At 49.0% G+C, this 20,584-nt stretch overlaps 1 pseudogene; it reads left to right on the top strand.

Annotated features, from left to right (window-relative positions):
• Positions 1–6,443: 6,443 nt before the first annotated feature.
• LOC132009601 (large ribosomal subunit protein uL5-like) lies at positions 6,444–6,937 on the top strand (annotated as a pseudogene).
• Positions 6,938–20,584: the final 13,647 nt, after the last annotated feature.

The following is a 20,584-nucleotide window of genomic DNA, read 5'->3' as shown; positions in this document are numbered from 1 at the left end:
GGAAGGAGATGTGATTGGGGGGCTGCCATTTTAGGTAGGATGATCAGGAAGGGCCTTTCTGAATAAGCAGCATTTCTTTGGAAAACAGTGTGGCGGTTCCTCAAACCGTCCAACCTTGAATGGCCACGTGACCCAGCAGTTCCACTCCTAGGTATCTATCTAAGAGAATGGACAACAAACCCACACAAAAGCTCAAGCATGAATGTTCACAACAGCATGATTCATAATAGCTCAAAAGCGGGACTGAACCAAATGTCCACCCACTGGTGAATGGGTCGATAGAATGTGGTATATCCATTCAATGGAATAGTATTTGGCTGTGAAAAGGAATGGAGCATGGGTACATCTGTGTGGACCGGTTGATTAAGCGTCTGACTCTTGATTTTGGCTCAGGTCAGTGCTTGCTTTGGCAGAACATACACTAGAATTGGAATGATTTTGGCTCAGGTCAGACTCTCAGGGAAGTTGGGGCTCCAAGCTCAGTGCTGAGTCTGCTTGTTTCTCTCCCTCTGTTCCTCCTTGTGGTCTCTTTCTCAAATAAGTAAAATCCTTAAAAAAGCAAAAAAAAAGGAATGAAGCATTGTTAGGTGCTGGAATGTGACAAACCTTGAAAACATGATGCTAAATGAAAGAAGCCAGACACAAAAGACCACAGATTGTATGACTCCATTTATAGGAAATGTCCAGAATAGGTAAATCTATTGAGGCAGAAACCAGATTCACAGTTGCCAGGGGCTGGGACTGATGGTAGAAACTGGTGATGGTTAGGAGTAGGGAGTTTCTCTTTGGGGTTATGGAATATTCTTGTTTTTTAAGATTTATTTATTTATTTGAGAGAGTGAGAGAGCAAGAGAGAGAGCATGAGAGGGGGGAGGGGCAGAGGAGAAGCAGGCTCCCTGCGGGAGCAGGGACCCCCCAATGCGGGACCCGATCCTGGGACTCCAGGATCATGACCTGAGCCGAAGGCAGTTGCTTAACCAACTGAGCCACCCAAGTGCCTCTTATGAAATGTTCTTACATTGGTTGGGGTGATGGATGCATGTTGTGTGGCTATAAAAAAAACATTGAATGGTAAGGGTGAATGACGTGGTATGTGAACCCTTGTTTCAAAAGAACCAGAAAGGAAGGAAGGGAGGGGAAACCTTTAAGCAGAGATCCAGATGAAGCAAGGGATTATCCCTGACCATGCTGGAAGGAGCACGTGCCAGCCAGAGGGAGCCCAGCGGAGATGAGAACATGCCGGCATGTGAGCGGAATGTGGCTGATGGGCGGTGAGCAAGGATTAACTCACAGTTACTCTCACTGATTTCACAAACAACCATTTAATGACTCGTAGGTGCCAGACATGGTCCTAGAAGCTGTGAATACAGTGAAGAACTTGAAGCTGAAATCTGGCTCTCACGGAAGTCAGACATTAAACCGAGAATTCCAGTTACCACATCACGAGAATGGATTGTTCCATAAATTCATTTCTTTTTCTAATTAGTGGCTTTTTAAAAAAGAAAGATTTTGTTTATTTATTTGACAGACAGAAATCACAAGTAGGCAGAGAGGCAGGCAGAGAGGGGGTGGGAAGCAGGCTCCCCGCTAAGCAGAGAGCACGATGCGGGGCTCAATCCCACGACCCTGAGATCATGACCTGAGCCGAAGGCAGAGGCATCAACCCACTGAGCCACCCAGGCGCCCCTCCCCCCTTTTTAAGTAGGCACCACACCCAGTATGGAGCCCAGTGTGGAGTTTGAACTCACACTCTTTTTTTTTTTTTTTTTTTTTAAAGATCTTACTTGTTTAACTTGACCGGGGTTGGCGGGAGAGCACACAAGCAGGGGGAGAGGGAGAAGCAGGTGCCTTGCCAATCAGAGAGCTGGACCAGGGCTCCATCCCAGGACCTTGGGATCATGACCAGAGCCAAAGCAGTTGCTTAACCAACTGAGCCACCCAGGCGCCCCTCATTAGTGGCTTCCTCCCTTTATTTATGAACAGGCATCCCAGATTCTCTCTCTTCTCTCTTGAATTGTCCAAGAATCTTTAGGAGCCCTAAAAACCAAATGTCCGAGGAGAGGGAACAGACCGGCTTCCCCCATCAACTGGAAACTTGGTCTTATCTGTCCCCTCCTGCAGTTCCTCCCCCAAACATACAGTGGCGCTGCTGAAGACTGGTGTCCACGGTCGCACCAACGAATGATGCAGACCTCCTTCTGGGTCCACAGGCCAAGGCTATGTTTCTTTGCAGGATGAAGATTCTAGTCCCTCCACAAACATGTGGCCAGACACCCCCTCAGCCCTGCGACTCATGCTCTTAGGTCTCCCACACAGCGGCCTCTCATCAATTCATTTAACAGAGATTTGAGGACCTGCTGTGTGCTGGGCTCCGTTGACGGTCCTGGCCACTTAATGGTGAGTAAGACAGCCAGTCCCTGCCCAGGTGGGTCGAAACCTAAATATTTGAAACGTGAAATTTTGGGGAGAAAAACCCCAAGTGGGAAGAATTTCTTAGTCAAAATATGAAGAAAACAAACAACAGGGGCACCTGGCTGGCTCAGTTGGTGGAGCTTGCCACTCTTGATCTCAGGGTCGTGAGTTCAAGCCCCACGTTGGACATGGAGCCTGCTTTAAAAAAAAAAAAGGCAACCAAAGAAGGATCAATACATTAAGCTGCATTTTACAAATTTCTGCTTTTATTTGGGTCATGCTTTGTTAAGAAGCTATTTCTCCCAGATCTTTAATTTTATAGCACACATTCTGTTTTCCTTACCGTTATTCTCATTGTGGCTCTATTTTTCCTGTATCTTCTTTCTCCTTCCAGACTTATCTCAGGTATGTACTGTTCAGTAGTCTTTTTCTCAAATATGGGTTTTATTTATTCTTTCTGCTATTTTTGGTTTAAATACTTGGTATTGTTTTCCAAATGGGAGTCGAACGCCCTGTGTTGAAACCCCAGCGATCCCATTCCCGAACTGTCTAATTTCCCCACCCCCTGCCAAGCTGTCTAATCTTAGGAGGAACCTCCCTACCGCCTGGTTCCCAGTCTGTAATATTTCTTCCTACCTCATTGGACTGTTACAAGCTCATGTGCATTGATGTGTTTAAAAGCACTTAAAATTTGCTTAAAACAGTTAAATTCACTGTTGCTATTTTTTGTCTTCAATTATTTCACCCTTCGTTAAAAAAAAAAAGTCCCCACTCCTCTATACTTTTGTCTTATTATTTTTAAAAAATTTATTTATTTGAGAGAGAGAGAATGAGAGAGAGAGAGGAAGGTCAGAGGGAGAAGCAGAGCCCCCCCGCTGCGTAGGAAGCCTGATGTGGGACTTGATCCTGGGACTCTAGGATCATGACCTGAGCTGAAGGCAGTCACTCAACCAACTGAGCCAGCCAGGCACTCAGCTTTTGTCTTATTTTTAAAAAGATATATATATATATATATATATATATATATATATATATATATATATTAAAGATTTTATTTATTTATTTGACAGAGAGAGAGATCACAAGTAGGCAGAGAGGCAGGCAGAGAGAGAGAGGAGGAAGCAGGCTCCCCACTGAGCAGAGAGCCCGATGCGGGACTCGATCCCAGGACCCTGAGATCATGACCCAAGCCGAAGGCAGCGGCTTAACCCACTGAGCCACCCAGGCACCCATAAAAAGACATAAATTTTTTTGTTTTTAAGTAGTCTCCTCACCCCATGTGAGGCTAAAACCTACAACCTTAAGATCAAGGGTCACATGCTCCATTGACTGAGTCAACCAGATGCCCCTGTTTTTGTTTTGTTTTGTTTTGTTTTAATCTCAGTCAGTAAGTGTCTGCCTTTGGCTAAGGTCAAGATTCCGAGGTCTCGGGATCGAGCCAAGCATGGAGCTCCCTGCTCAGCAGGGAGTCTGCTTCTCCCTCTGTCCCTCACCCCGCTCATGCTCTCTCTTGCTCTCTCTCAAAGAAATATATTTATTTATTTTATTTGACAGAGAGAGAGATCAGAAGTAGGCAGAGAGGCAGGCAGAGAGAGAGAGGAGGAAACAGGCTCCCTGCTGAGCAGAGAGCCTGATGCAGGGCTCGATCCCAGGACCCTGGGATCATGACCTGAGCCGAAGGCAGCAGCTTAATCCACTGAGCCACCCAGGCGCCCCCAAAGAAATACATTTTTATTGAGGATTTATTTATTTGAGAGATAGAGAGCCAGGGGAGGAGCAGAAGGAGAAACAGTCTTAAGCAGACTCCGTGCTGAGTGTGACCCTGATGGGGGGCTCCATCTCACCACCCTGAGATCATGACCTGAGCTGAAATCAAGAGTCAGACACTTAAACCGTGCCACCCAGGGACCCCCCCCCAACCATGTGTGTTTTCTAAAACTAATTTATCAAGAAGCGAAATGCTTAATTCCTTCATGTTCAGTCTCCTTTCTTTTTTCCCCTTTTGTGAAAAAAAGTCTTTAAACTACTTTGACTACTTCTCACTGAATTTTGTTGTAACTCAGGTCATGTTTCTCCGGAGATTTTGAGTATCTATTGCATGCTGATTCATTCTTCCGGTTTGCTTTCCTGTAAATAGGTTGTATCCATCTTTTTCGAAGAAGTGGTTTGTTTTTTCTTATTAATTCACGGAAGTTCGGTACGTATTACCCAGAACAGATGCAGGTGCCTCCCAGGGGATGGCTAGTCTTTCCATTTTCCATACCGTGGTTTTCAAGGCTCATCACTAAGTAAAACTGTCTGGCTACACAACTCTGAAATGAACTAGTGGGAAGATCTAGTGTCTAGGGGCACCTGGGTGGCTCACTTGGTTAAGTGTCTGCCTTTGGCTCAGGTCATGATCTCAGGATCCTGGGATCGAGCCCGTCATTGGGATCCGTACTCAGTGGAGTGCCTGCTTCTCCGTAAATAAATAAAATCTGGAAAAAAAAAAAAGATCTAGTGTCTTGATCTCAATAACCTAGAGTCTCAAGAAGCAGCACTTACCACCCTTGGTGCTATGACATTTATGAGAATCACATGCAACCACACTCAAGTGCATATATTTAAGAATGTGTATCACAAACATCAGAGTAGATGCCTGTGGGAGAGAGAGGGGAAGTCAGACCTTAAAAGTCAGTGGGGCTCAGGGGACAACTCAGGGCTGAGAAATATTATTTTCCAAATAACAGGAGGGTCCTGCTCCTCTTCCTAGAAGTCTCCTGGTTCCAAGACACAAGACCCATCTTGCCTTCATCATCAGAAATGGAGCCCACACCAACAGATACACAGCTGACTTAGCAGCAGGATCTTTCTGGGAGGGCACACCCTTCTTCTGGGGCTCTCTAAGACAGCAGTATTCAGGAGGGGCGTGGGTTCAGTGGGAGGAAACAGGAAAAAAAAAGCCACAAGGATTGCACAACCTCATCAGAATGTGCTCTTGGGAAAGGACGTAGGTGGCATTGATTCATCAGCGCTTATGGAGGGAGTAACAGTGAGTGCATTTGGAGGAGCAGCAGTGGTTTTCTGGAAGTGATAGCATTGAAAGTGCTCATGGAGGACTTGGCTGCTGTTGGCAGGAAAAGAAAGGGTCTGCCAGGCAGAGGCAAAGAGGCAGGAAGGTGGGTCTCTTCAGCCTGTGGCTGAAGCTGCCTTGGGGAGTCAGGGCAGGCTGTCCAGCCCTGCCCCATGCCCAGAATTCACTGGAAGGGGAATTAGGAAAAGCGAACAGAGGTCCCTGGCATGAGGATGGCCACAGACCTTCCACCAATAGTCCTAGCCCCGAGCAGAGAAGGAGAGACCCACTTCTGGGAGGCCAAAACATGGGGCCAAGGGTTTGAAAAACACGCAATGAGTCTAGGAAGCACAGGGGGTATGAAAACCTCTGGAGGTATCTGACTCAGCCTAGAGGATCTGGGAGGGCCTCCTGGAGGAGGCGATGCCTGGGCCCTGGGCAGAGTCAGTTTCTTTTATTTTTTAATTTTCTTTCTGGAGGAGACGGGTGTATTAGAGAGTGTTCCCACTGTGATGGTAGCATATGCAGAGCTTGGGGGTGGGATTCTTGGAGAGGCTGAGACTAACTCCGGGGCAGTAGTCTGGGGCCGGAGTGTCAGCTGGGGACAAGTCCCACAAGGACTTGAATAGCAGAGACAAGGGGTGGGAAGAAGGCAGAAGTTAAAGGGATTCAGCTTCAAGGTTAAGAACACTCTGTGGTTTTGATTTTCTCCAGAGACAGGAAGCTCACTACCTACCAGGGAACCTAGGTCATTGCAAAGGGTATGTTATGCATTGGTTGTTGCTGTAAGTTTGGGCTTTGCTTTTTTATCATGGAAAAAAAGTCAAGCACACACAAAGTTACGCAGAAATATAAAAAGGTGGAAACCCACATGATTTCCTCTCAGCTTTACCAAGTTTTGACTTCTTTACATATTTCAGATCCTCTTAAAAGGAAATAAATTGTACTTTCTCTTCTTGTTCTCCACCATGGGGATCAAGGTGAAAAGGAGAACCCCATGGGGGATCCTTGCATCTGTAAGCTCTGTCTCAGCATCTGTGTGGGGGAGAGCCAGACTGCTGGAGCCATGCAGAGGCCAGCCCCCGGTGTTCCCCAGAGCTAGATATGCCGTCAGAACCTTTGGCAGCAGGAGAGATGAACCGACGGCCGCCTGTGGAGCCAAAATGAAAGGAATCCCGGACAGAGGTCTAGGGCTGCAAGAGTATGAGTTAAGAAAAAATAGCTTTTTTGATCCTGGAAATTTTGGTTTTGGGATCCAGGAGCACATTGATCTGGGGATCAGATATGATGCAAGCATGGGTGTGTGTGCAACCTGGACTCCCGTGCAGTGCCGACTAGTCCAGGCTTCAGCATCAGACAAGATCACACAAGAGGGGCAGGATGGGCTGCACGGCGGCCAGATGCGGAATCAGCAAAGAGGAGGCCCGGCGCTGGCTCCAGCAGAAGTATGATGGGATTGCCCTCCATGGCTGATGAATTCCTGTGTCTATCCAAAAGCCAAGACAAACTTTTCAGTGGAAAAAAAAGTTATAGCTGACAATCCCATGTACTTTCTCAGGTCTTCACTCTTTTCTTCCCCAAGGTAACTGCCCTTTCAAACTTGGTCTTTGCTATGTTAAACCAATTTTACAGACGAATTTATATAATGTATTGTTGGGTGGTTTTACTCATCCAGAAGCTTTATGTGACTGGTACCACATGTTCTGGCTCCTTCTACAATGTATTTTTTGCCTCCTCCACACTAAAAGATATGTCTAGTCAACACTCATTCTTCATTAAAACAAAAAAACAAAGACAAACACAAGAAAACAAACGCTTGGTAAACAAAGAACAGGATAAAACTTCCTTAATTTGATAAGCAGCAATTTCCGGAACCCACAGAACTGTCTTCTGTAAGAGTGAATTCTGAGAACCGTTTTTTATAAAATTAAGAACAAAATAAAGATGTCCCTCTTGCTATTTTGCCAATTCGATAAGAAAATAAAAAGAAAGATTGGAAAGGAAGAGTCAAGGTTGACAGTATTTCACTACCATGATTATCTAGAAAGTTCTAGGGATTTAACTTCACTAAAGAGTGAAGCATTGATCTCTGAAGAGGGCACCTGGGTGGCTTAGTCAGTTAAGCGTCTGCCTTTGGCTCGGGTCCTGATCCCAGGGTCCCGAGATTAAGCCCCATGTCAGGCTCCCTGTTCAGTGGGGAGTCTGCTTTTCCCTCTCCCTCTGCCCTACCCCTTACCCCCGTTCATGCTCTCTCTCTCTCTCAAATAAATAAGTAAATAATCTTTTTTAAAAAAGATTTTATTTATATATTTGACAGGGGGAGAGAGAGAGAGACCACAAGAGAGAGAATACAAGCAGGGGGAGTGGGAGAGGGAGAAGCAGGCTCCCTAATGAGCAGGGAGCCCGATGCGGGGCTCGATCCCAGGACTCAACGATCCTGACCTGAGCCAAAGGTAGATGCTTAACGACTGAGCCACCCAGTCGCTCCATTAAAAAACCTTTAAAAAATAAAAATTAAAAAAGAAATAAAAAGGAACAAGGGAGAGGAAACATATCCTCTTCCCAAGATAACAAAAACTCTTGAGGGGCGCCTGGGTGGCTTAGTGGGTTAAAGCCTCTGCTTTCGGCTCAGGTCTTGATCCTAGGGTCTGGGGATCAAGCCCCACATCAGGCTCTCAGCTCAGCAGGGAACCTGCTTCCCCCTCTCTCTCTGCCTGCCTCTCTGCCTACTTGTGATCTCTATCTGTCAAATAAATAAATAAAAATCTTTAAAAAAAAAAAACCTTAAACATTAATTTTTCCCAAGTTAACTTATAAATTCAATATCACCTAATAAAGATCCTACATAGATTTTTGATAGAGTTGTTTTATTGTGGCAACATACACAACATGAAATTCACCATCCTAACGTCTCTAAGTGCACAGCTCCGTGGCACGAAGCACACTCACACCGTTGTGCAAAGACACCCCCCCCCCATTTCCAGAACTTCCCATCTTCCCAGACTGAGACTCTGTCCCCATGAAGCACGGACTCCCTCCACCCCACCCCCGGCTCCCACCATCTACCTTCTGCCTCTGTGGACGGGACTCCTCCAGGGACCTCCCAGAAGTGGAATCCTAAATAGAGTGTTTTAGGGATTTTTTTTCCCAAAATTTTTACTTTGAAATAATTTTAGATTTACAGATGAATTACAGCGGTGGTCCGGGGCGTCCTGCCTACCCTTCACGCAACTTTCTCTCATGTTAACATCTGACATGACCATCATACGCTTGTCAAAAAGAGGAAAGGAAGATTGGTACAATACTATTAATGAAATGATCGACTTCATTTATATTTTACATTTTCCCACTGATGTCCTTTTTGTCGCTGGATGGCATCCGGGATCCCACATGACACTTGGGTGTTGCGTTAGCTTCCCAGGACTGGTGTGACAAAGGACCGCAGACGGGGCAGCTTGCACACCAGAAGCGTATTGTCTCGCACCCCAGGAGGCTGGCAGACTGAGATCGAGCTGTTGGCAGATTTAGTTCCCTCTGAGGTGTGTCTCCTGGCATGGAGACGCCATGTCCCACAGGGTCATCCCTCCGTGCACGTCTGTGTCCTCTCCTCCTCCTTTTTAATTAATTAATTTGTCAGAGAGAGAGAGAAAGGGAGAGAGAGCGCTCCCGAGAGTGGGAGTGGCAGGTGGAGGCAGAGGGAGAAGCAGGTTCCCCGCTGAGCAAGGAGCCCAATGCGGGACTCGATCCCAGGGTCCTGGGACCCTGGTTAAGGCGGACGCTTAACCAGCTGAGCCACCCAGGCGTCCCTCTGCTGTTTTCTTAGGATTAGATTAAGGTGATAGATTTGAAGAGAAGAATACCGCACAGGAGAAATGCTCTTCTCAGCACATCACATCGGAGAGGAGGACACATCGAATGCCAGTGATCACCGCCAATGGGGTGAAGGTCAGCCTCGGTCAAGGTGGCCTTCGCCAAGCCCCTCCCCTGTTCAGTCATTGTCTTTCCCTTTGCATACTCTATGCCTTGCATCATCAACAGGGTTGGCAGAGCCTCAAGAGGACAAAAAACAAAAACAGAAAATCTTTGGTGTTCCAATGCCTTCGTTCAGCCCTAACCAACAAACTCTTACTCCTTAGTATTTGATATGAGGGGCCAATGAGCAGAAATGCTTAAAAGGCTACTGGGGAGGGGACAATTAAAAAAAAAAAAGTTGATAAACACTGCTCTCGTCCTATGAAGTGAGTCACAGAGTCGGCCGCACTCCAGGAGGAAGAGAATTAATTCCCTCTTCCCACAGGGAGCACTATTGAAAATGTGTGAACATGTGTTAAAACCACCGCGGTAATTAATAACTCTCTTTCAGGGGGAGATAATACAAAGTTGAGGCTGTGCAAATATCCTGTTTCTCTCGTTAAAGTCACACTTGTTCATTGCAAGCGCGGGTCTGTGGGTCTTGCCCTCAATGATTACCACCAGGGCGCCCTACGGAGATCTCCTAATTCCTTCACTCCTTCCACACTTACTAACTGGAATCACTCTGTAAGGAAAACCAGAAAGGCACACAGATGCCCCCATTAACAACATTCTGTGCTGGGGGGCACCTTTGTCACAATCAATGAACCCACGCGGAGACGTCATGGTCACCCAGGGTCCACAGCTGACATTAGCTTTCTCTCCGTGTTGTACACTCCATGGGTGAGGACGGATGGCTCGTGATGAGCTCCTGGCTTTCTTTCTTTCTTTTTTTTTTTTTAAATAAGCTCCATGCCCAGGGTAGAACCTAATGAGGGGCCTGAACTCACGACCCTGAGATCAAGACTTGAAGTGAGATCAAGAGTCGGACGTTTAACCGACTGAGCCATTCAGATGCCGCCATGAGAGACTTGTACTGGTAGAGAGCAAACTGAAGGTTGCTGGAGGGGAGATGGGGGGGGCGGTGGGCTGGGGGGGGGATGGGCATTAAGGAGGGCACTTGGGATGAGCCCTGGCTGGGTGTTGTAGGTAGGAGATGAATCACCAAATTCCACACCTGAAGCCAATTTTGCCACATATGTTCACTAGAATTTAAATAAAAACTTGAAATAAAATAGTGCCGCACAACAAAATAAAAAGACTTTTTTAAAGATTTATTTATTTATTTGACAGACAGAGATCACAAGTAGGCAGAGAGGCAGGCAGAGGGGGTGGGGGAAGCAGGCTCCCTGCTGAGCAGAGAGCCGGATGTGGGTCTCAATCCCACGACCCTGAGATCGTGACCTGAGCTGACGGCAGAGGCTTAATGACTGAGCCACCCAGGCGCCCCGAGGTGTATCCTTCTGTAATAAACCGGCAATCGAATACACTTCCAATCTATGATCTATAGCCCGTCGGTTGGAAGTGCAGCGGACATCCTGGACTTGAGCTTGGTGTTGGAAGCGGGGAGGCAGTCCTGTAGGACCAAACCCCTGACCTGTGGGGTCTGGCACTGACTCCAGGTAGGACACCCAGCTGGGGTCAGAGGGTTGCTTGAATGTCTGAGGAAGGACCAACCTCACACCCTACGTTGGAACTGGGTGCAGCCTCATGTTATTTATGAGGGAGCGATCTTGGGGAGCAGCCCCTGTGGAAGGGAGGGGAAGTGTGTGTCAGATTTCACACCAGGCAATTCTCCAGTTCCGACACCCTCCACCAGCTGCAAGCAGGGTGCCGGCTACCCACACTTCTGCCTGGTTGACTTCAAATTTGGGGGTTCCCATAGCCCCTTTCGGGTTTAGGTCATTTGCTATAACGGCTCACAGAACTCGGGATGGCACTCCGTTTTATTCGGAACTGGGGACAAAGACTAGATCTCTCTCTCTCTCTCTCTCTCTCTCTTTTTTTTTTTTTTAATTATACCACAAGAAGGAAGCAGAACTGCCCAGAGGGAGAAGTTGAGCCAAGCAGGTCCGACAACAGCCTCGGCTGACCCTGCCCACAGGAGTGCTGGAAACCAGAAAGGGCCCTACGTTGAGCTCACCCACATGGCCAGACTTTTGTCCCCCTGCAGCAGTGTGAGCATGAAGGGGCAGAGCATGAAGGGCCATGGCTGTGAGTGAGGCAGCTCTCTGCAGTGAGTGTCCCCAGAGGAGTGGAGAGCTGACGCCAGTCTGCCAGTGAACGTCTAGGCAGCTGGGGCATCATGTCTTTCCTTTCCTTGAAAGGGCATCTGGGCAACCAACACCCCCGCCCCGCCATCCACTAGGTCACCGAGGGAGGAGGGTGGAGGGAGCTGGGGGACCTATCCCCCAACTCCTGCTCATTGCCCACCGGCATTCATTCCCTGATCCTTCTAGCCTTTGGGATGAGCTCCAGCAACCAGAGAAAGCCCTCCGTCAAGGGCGCGGGTAATGGCAGGTGGACACTGAGGGGACATTGAGGGGACAGAAGGTATGCAAGGATGTGATAAAGCTCCAGGGGACGTGGCAGTCACACAAAGCCAGCCGAACTGTGATCTTGGCAGGGAAGAGAGAACAGACCAACGGAACACACGAGCCCTGATTGTATCCCATGCCCGGCCCCTTTATGAAGCCCCAAAGGGCAGGGTGCCCAGAACTACAACCTCCGAGCTGGGGGAACCTCACGCCATCACAGGAAGGACAGAACTGAACCCATAGGGGATGAGGAATCCGAAGGGGACCAGTCCTAGAGCTTTGTCAAGGTTTCCACACCCACAGACCAGGGCAAGGAATCCTGGGGGAGGTTCTGCAGAACCAGCAGAGGTGGGGTTGGGGCTACAGGGGTAGAGACAGAGACCAGCCTTTAGCCACAGGAACAGGGGACTGGGGGCCTTTTGCCAAAATCACATTTGGGGTAACCCCTAAGTTCCCTAGTCTTCCCCCGACTGCTGTGGGTTCTTCTTCATTCCAACACTTCCCGAAGCTGCAAAGCCCGTCGGGGACACGAGCGCACGTCCTCGGCCCGCCGTGTCAATCGTATGTATAGCTTCTGTTAACTTGATGCTTTCGCACCTGCCCACGCACTTGTGTTCCAGAAAACCCAAAGATGTGCCTGAATCACCTTGCGGGGGGCGTCCTGCCTCCCTCATTGTGCCCCCACCACTTCTGGGAGGAGTCCTCCTCCCTGGGGCCAGCGCCAGTCCAGAGCCCACACCCTCAACTGTCTCCCTTCTCTGGCTCCCACACTCAAGGTTACCCTCTCCCCCCAGTCACCCCAGGGCAAGGCACTGGACAGTGAGAACCTGCTGGAATTACTCTCACCAGCCAGTCCTGAGCCAGCGGACCCTGCCTTGCCCACTCCCCCCTGGGAAAAACCTCAGTAAAGGCTCCTGCCCACAGTGCCCTGCCCACTGCGTCCTGAGGGGCCCTGGTGCTGCCTGGTGTAGCCCCTGTGACGTGTTATGCGTGCCTCTCTTGGGATTGATGGCTATAACAAACCATCTTTTCTTTTTCTTTTTTTTTTTAAGATTTTATTTATTTGTTTGAGAGAGAGACAACATGAGCGAGGAGAAGGTCAGAGGGAGAAGCAGACTCCCCATGGAGCCGGGAGCCCGATGCGGGACTCGATCCCGGGACTCCAGGATCATGACCTGAGCTGAAGGCAGTTGCTTAACCAACTGAGCCACCCAGGCGCCCACAAACCCTCTTTTCAATGCCCATCTGATCTACTGGCCTTTCGAGGCCCCAGAAATTCTATTAAAGACTCTGTTTTAAAGCATTCACTTGGACCGCAAGCTCTTGCCGCCCTGACGTGGAATTCGGGGCACCTGGCATCTTATCTGAACACGGGTATGTGAACACCACGTTCCTCAATGCAGGAAAAGTCCCAGACTCCTTGGTTTAGGGGCCAGGGCATGGGGAAGGATCCCCAGGGGGAGCTCAGGTCAGGGTCTCAGAGCTCCACCCCCACCTGATAGAGTGTTTCCTGGAACTTATCACGCCTGCGTTTAACGAGCTGGGACCAAATCAAGCCAGTTCCGGAGGGCCGGTCCCACACGTCCCTTTCCAGCTCCACATTGAGGGGCACCGGTTAATGGCTTGAAATCGGCCACAGCGGCGGCAGCGGGACGTTGACCAGGGAACTGGTTTTCAAGTCTGGACTTACTTCCCCCTCCCTCCGGAGAACTCATTGTTACATAGGGGCCCGCTCACCGCATGGGCTTGTTTCCGTTATCTGCTCCCCGAAGCGCAAGTGTCAGATGGTGTTTGCGTCTCCAAGCGCGATGCCTGACTCCCATCAGCCTTCACCCTCCCCTTTCCAAGCGGAGCCAGCAGCTTCTCATCCAGAAAATCCCCTCTGGCCATCTTGTTCCGTTGGCCAGCGGCCAGGGGCAGGCCCCGGAGCCAGGCAGGCTCCCTGGAAAGGTGCATCAGCTCATGGGGCACCTCCGACAGTGACAAGCCGGGTCCCCACGTCCTGGCCCGCCGTGCTGGTGTTGTGTTGGTTCTGTGGGGGACTGGAGAAGGAGGAAGTTTCTCTGGAAGAATGTCCATTCCCCAGGGATGGGGCCCACCTGCCGGCTGTTAGGGCCAGTGGGGAAGGGCTGGGACTCTGCTTAAGATGCCCCTGGCCGGGGCACCTGGGTGGCTCAGTTGGTTAAGTGACTGCCTTCAGCTCAGGTCATGATCCTGGAGTCCTGGGATCGAGTCCCGCATCGGGCTCCCTGCTCAGCAGGGAGTTGGCTTCTCCCTCTGACCCTCTCCCCTCTCCCCTCTCATGCTCCCTCACTCTCTCTCTCCTCTCTCAAGTAAATAAATAAAATATTTAAAAAATAATAAAAAGATGCCCCTGACCCTGGGTGTGCCAGCTTTTCAATCCCTTGAGAGCTGGGGTCCTTCATTCTGCACTCCCGGTGGCCCTCCCCACCTCTTACCCTCCCCCAGGCCCAGGAGAATTCAGGGGTCCCGGCCTCATCCTCTCCAGACTGGGAGAAGCAGGGAGCTCAGAACAAGAGACTGGCTTAATTAAGCACCTACGGTGTGCCTGGCCCCCCGGGAATGCCAGTTACCCAGTCCAGCCTTCAGCTGGGTCAGTTCCTGCTGGACCTCCTGCTTCAGATCTAGTGCTCTGGGGGCTGTGCCAAGAAAAACAAGAAACTGCACTTATTAAACACCTGCTGTATGCATGGTCTGCACTAGGCCCCCAGCGACATTGTTTCTCTGTCATTGGTTCATTGGTTCGTCCTCTCTGCTGATGGGGAAGACACTTGATGCCTCCCCTTCACCCGCCCCTTCCCTTGCAGCAGCGTGGGGAGGGACTGTGGAAGAGGCCACCAGACAGGGCAGCTGGCCAGGAAAGCCTGGAGGGACCCACGTCTCTGCTTTCAGCCCTATCTCTCTCAGGGGGGCTGCCCCCCACCCAGGCAGCTAAATACCAGACCAGGGAGTCCCTGACCCTGGGGGCCTGCACCTGACCTTGGACAAGAACGCCCAGCAGAAGGCCAGCGAGGAGCACGAGAGGGAAGAGCAGCAGCCCCAGGTGGGCCTGACTGTGGGACAGAAAGATGGGCGACCCCAGCACACCCGTGTTCCTGCATCAACCCGTCCCAGGGAGGCCTGTTCCCAGGCCCCGCCTCCCAGGACCCAGGAGTCTGGCAGGATCTGTAGCTACTCCGTGCCCTAACCCTGTTGCACCTGTGAAGTTCTAGAAACTTCATGGTCGAATCCATAGTCTTTAGGGGGACAGTGGTCCTGCAGGTGTCAGCTTTTCCTCCTCTGAGTGGGCAGAGAAACAACTCAGAGTCTGTGCAAACTGAGACCAGAGTGGGGCACCTCCTTGGGCTCACCCCTAGACCCCAGAGCCCCAAGCCAGCCTCACCCAGGGTCAGCCTCACCCATGGTCCCCAAATGCCTTGTTCAGGACTCCCGGGACCACAGCTTTTCTTTCTCACCCTGTGAGGCTCACTTCTGAAACTGCTTTCACTCAGGGAGAGACACAGGACGTAGGGCAGTGACATCTCACCGGAAAAGGCTGGAGGGAGGCACGGGATGAGATGGGCTGGGTCTTCCAGGCATTCTAGGAAGGAGCATGGGGTAGTCTGGGGTCGACAGCCAGGAGGACTGGTCCTCTTGTGGCATGGCCAAGATGTGGGATGCTTTGCATGAGATCCAAAACATGGAAAGTAGAGCTAATTTGTTATGCTTCCTTCACTTAGGGCATCGCCCCATCGCCCCGGGAACCACCAACCCCCTCTGCCTTGTCGGCTTGCTGATGGTCTCAATTATGGTGCTTTCTGAAAGGACTTTGGGAGTTGGGGCTGATTCACAATTGCTCAAGTTTATTTAATGCCCGCTCTGGTGGGGATCTCTTCTAACTACTTTGTGTATGAATTGATTGGCTCCTCCCACCCTGGGGTAGATCAAACGGCCTGCAGGGTACCGGTAGGGCAAACTGCAGGTTTGGTCCAGGTCCAGGTCCCTGAGGGAGGCTGCAAGCCAGGGCTCAGGTCCCTCTGGGTTTCCCTGTCCAGCTGTCTGGTGGCCTCTCCCACCTCTCTGTGCAGGGGAGGAGGGAGGAGAGGAGCAATCCTGGCTCCCTGGCCCTCCAGCAGTGCTCTGCTCTCTCTCAGGGGTCAGTTTCCTCAAATGCGAATGACTAGATCCTCAGGAACTTCATCCTGGCCCCGGGCTTGGGGTTGGTAACCACTGAGCGTCTGACAGGTGATTGTATGGTGCAATATGAGATAGCTATGGATTTTATTTTATTGTTAAAAAATCGTTTCCAGTGACACCTGAATGGTGCCATCAGTTAAGCATCCAACTCGTGGTTCCGGCTCAGGTTCATGATCTTGGGGTTGTGAGATCAAGCCCTGAGTCCAGCCCCACACTCAGTGTGAGTCTCTCCCTCTGCTTCTTCCCCTGCCCCAGCTCTTGCTCTCTCTCTCTCTCTCTGTAAAAAACAAATCAATCTTAAAATTTTTTTTCCAGTTTCATGGAGCTGTAATTGACACATAACATTGTCTTAGTTTTAGGTATACAGCATAATGATTCAACGTGCGTATATATTGCCGAACGATCACCCCAATAAATCTGGTTTCACAGTTAAGATCGTTACACATTTTTTTCTCATGATGAGAATTCTGAAGACCTGCTCTCTTAGGAGTGTCTTGTAGGGTTCCAATTTCTCCACATCCTTGACCATACTTGCTACTATCTCTTTTTATTCTAGCCATTCTGGTGGGTGTAAAGGTACAGCTCATCGTGATTTTCATTTGCATGTTCCTGGAGGGGGCACTTATTAAAAATGCAGATTCTGAAAAAAAATGCAGATTTTTTTTTTCTTTCAGGATTTTATTTAAATTCAAGTTAGTTCACGTGTAGTGTCATGTTAGTCTCAGGGGGAGAATTTAGTGATTCATCAGTTGCATGGAACACCCCATGCTCATTGCATCACGTGCCCTCCTTAATGCCCATCCCCCAGTGACCCCATCCCCCTCCCCCTCCCCCTCCCCTCCAGCAACCCTCAGTTTGTTCCCTATAGTTAAGAGTCTCTTACGGTTTGCCTCCCTCTCTGTCTCTATCTTATTTTATTTTTCTTCCTCTTCCCCTATGTTCATCTGGGTTTTTTTTTTTCTTAAATTCCACATATGAGCAAAAAGAAATGTGGAAGGAAATATGATGTTCTTAACCCACTCCCAAGAGAGTCCAATTCAGTGAGTCTGGGATGAGGCCCAGGAAAAATAGAGGGTTGGTGGTGGGGGGGTCATTTCTTTTCTGATAACTAGATTTAACTTCTCGTGCAAGCCCCGTTTCCTTCTGGCGAACCAACCTGTCACCACGATGGAACCCATCTTCGTCTGGGAACTTGGGATGGAGACTGCGGAAGTAGAGACGGGAAGGCATGGGGTCCTTAGCAGCGTCTGTGGGCTCTGAAACAGGACTTTCAGTTACCTGAGGCCGTGAATCATTTGTTCATTTGTTTACACTTGTTTGTGTTGTGTTCTCTTACTTACAATACACACATCTTGACTGAAAGGGACAAAGCCAGTCCTGAGCTCTGAACAGGGAGAGACTGCTTTTCTTTTCTTTTCAAGATTGTATTTATTTATTTGAGAAGGAGAGAGAGACCAAGCGAGAGCAGAAGAGCAGGCGGAGGGAGAAGCAGACTCCCCACTGAGCCGAGAGTCCTACTGGGGACTCGATCCCACGACGCTGGGATCGTGACCTGAGCTGAAGGCAGCTGCCTAACCGCCTGAGCCACCCCCGGGAGATCACTCTAAGTCCTTGCTTTTAGGAATGGGGTGAGAGGCATGTGCCTTAGTCTGTTCAAGCTGCTATTTTAAAAATACCACAGGGATGCCTGGGTGGTGATGTCAGTTAAGCCTCTGACTTGTTTTTGGCTCAGGTCATGATCTCAAGATCTTGAGATCGAGCCCCACGTCAGGCTCCCCGACTCAGCGAGGAGTCGGTTTCAGATTCTCCCTCTTTCCCTCTGCCCCTCCCCCCCCCACTTGCACGTTCTCTCTCTCTCTCAAGCAAATAAATAACTCCTTTTAAAAATATAAATAAATAAATAAATACATCTTTAAAAAATAAAAATAGGGCGCCTGGGTGGCTCAGTTGTTAAGCCTCTTCCTTCGGCTCAGGTCATGGCTCCAGGGTCCTGGGATCGAGCCCCGCATCAGGCTCCCTGCTCAGCGGGGAGCCTGCTTCTTTTTCTCCTTCTGCCTGCCGCTCTGCGTACCTCTCACTCTATCTCTCTGTCAAATAAATAAATAGAATCTTTAAAAAAATAGATAAATACATCTTTAAAAAAAATACAGGATGGCTTTTTAAAAAAAAAAAAACTGGGTGGCTTACAAACAACATGGTTCTGGAGGCTGAGAAGTCCAAAATCAAGGTTCTCGCAGATTTGGTTCCTGGTGAGGGTTCTCCTCCTAGCGAGCAGATGGCTGCCTTCTCGCTGTGCCTCTCAAGGAAGAGGGGGTGGCTCTGGTGTCTCTTCCTCTTTTTTTTTTTTTAAATGTTTTATTATTTATTTATTTTTTTATTATTATTTTTTTAAAGATTTTTATTTATTTATTTGACAGAGATCACAAGCAGGCAGAGGCAGGCAAAGAGAGAGGAGGAATCAGGCTCCCTGCTGAGCAGAGAGCCCGATGTGGGGCTCGATCCCAGGACTCTGAGATCATGACCTGAGCCGAAGGCAGCGGCTTAACCCACTGAGCCACCCAGGCACCCCTGTCTCTTCCTCTTCTTAAGAGGGCTCTAATCCCATGACAAGGGCCCCATCCTAATGACCTCATCTCAACCTAATTACCTCCCCAGGGCCCCCACCTCCAAGTAACCCTGCACTGGAGGTTAGGGCCTCAACATAGGCACTGGGGTGGGGTCGCAAATATTCAGTCCATAACAGCATGGTAACGATGGCCATGTGAGTTTTAGTTAGGAATAGAGACTGACGCCCTTTAAGTTAGTCTTTTTGCTCACACAGGGGTCTAGAAATTTCCATCTGATTTTGACAAGAGAGGATAAATTCAGGAGAAGAAAATCTTCCCAAATAGCCAGTAGATGATATCCATAGTCAATAACTTGAGTAGAATCTTACAGACATTTTACCAGGAAGCATGGTCTTGGACACAAGGTCATTCATGGGGCCATGAAGGTGGGCAAGAGAAGGTCCTCCCTGCTCTTCCACATCTGGCAGGAACCTGTCCTTTTGAGAATGCCGAGTGATGCATCCAGCCTCCTCATAGATCCCCAAATGCACAGACCAGAACAGAAGAGATTAAGCGAAATGTCAGTTTCCTTCTCACTGGGGTAAAATACACATAACACATATTCGACCATTTTTACCACTTTCGAGCGTACAATGCCGTGGCATTAAAGCGTCTTCACGGTGTTGTGCAACCATCCCCACTCTCTAGTTCTGGAACTTGTTCATTACCAGAAAGAGGAAGTCCTAGACCGATGGGCACTTACTCCTCCCCGCCCTCCCCCAGCCCCTGGCACCCGTGAATCTGCTTTCTGCCTTTGTGAAGATTTGCCTACTTTGGACATTTCATATACGTGACCTTTTGTGCCTGGCTTCTCTCCCTGAGCATAATGTTTTCCAAGTTCATCTATGCTGTAGCAGGTGTCAGTACTTAGTTCCTTTTTAGTACAGAATAATATCCCATTATATGAACAGACCAGCTTTTGTTTATCCATTCATCGGTTGATGGGCATTTGGGCTGTTTCCTCCTTTTCCCTATTGCAAATAGTGCTGAACTACTAGCTTTTACTTAACCTTTCCTCGGTCTAGGAATAACAGTTGTTCACAGGTTGTCGTAATCTCTGTTGTACGCATCCCACCTCCACGCCAGACCCCTCTCCTCCAGCAGTGGTCAATCCTCGGGCTGGCAAATAAGTTTGACTCAATGGGGAGTCCTCCGCAAGCCTAGGAAGACACTACCAATCCTACTCATGTCTTTTGGGGTTAGCAACTTTATCCATTTGTATCAGAACAGCTATGAAGAATTTCAAACGTGTCCCACCATGGGGAGATCGACCGGTTTCCCAAATATTTCCTCCCAAAGCAGCACCAAAAAAAAAAAAAAAAAAAAAAAAAGAGGGGAAAGCAAGCTATGGCATAGCCTGAACACAGAGAATGCCAGAACGTAAAAGGATGATGAGGAAACGTGATCACGGAAGTGAAGCAGGAGTCCCCCCGCCCCCACCCCCACTCCCCACCCTTGTGCTCCCCGCAGGAACAATGGAGACAAAGTGCAGCAGATACAAAAATGGGAAACTAGCAAAGTAATCTGAGGTTGATCTAGGACTAGTTCTAGAAAGACGAAGCCCTCCCTAAGTCTGAAAACACCGCAATGATGTTGGAGCAGATCAGAGCATGGATTCCAGAAAAGGAATGGATTAAAAGGACAATCTTCAAAATGCATAGCTTCTGGGGAAAGGAAAAAGGAAAAAGCAAGAGAAAAGAGCTCACTGGCAGTCTGGTGGTGAAGAGGAATGGAAGGGGCAAACGTAGGGCTCTTCAAGACAAAAGAAAACTATGAAATTGGACGTCTCTCAACCTATGCTCACGCCACCAACAGAACAGAGCACTAAATTAAGTCGATTTGCTGCATTGACAGAAGAGGGCGCCTTTGAGCCACATAGCTCAGAACAAAAAAAAAAAAAAAAAAAAAAAAAAAAAAAAAAAAAAAAA

The sequence above is a fragment of the Mustela nigripes genome, chromosome 2, assembly GCF_022355385.1.
Source record: "Mustela nigripes isolate SB6536 chromosome 2, MUSNIG.SB6536, whole genome shotgun sequence".
Classification (NCBI taxonomy): Eukaryota; Metazoa; Chordata; class Mammalia; order Carnivora; family Mustelidae; genus Mustela; species Mustela nigripes.
This window is presented reverse-complemented; position numbering and strand designations above follow the sequence as displayed.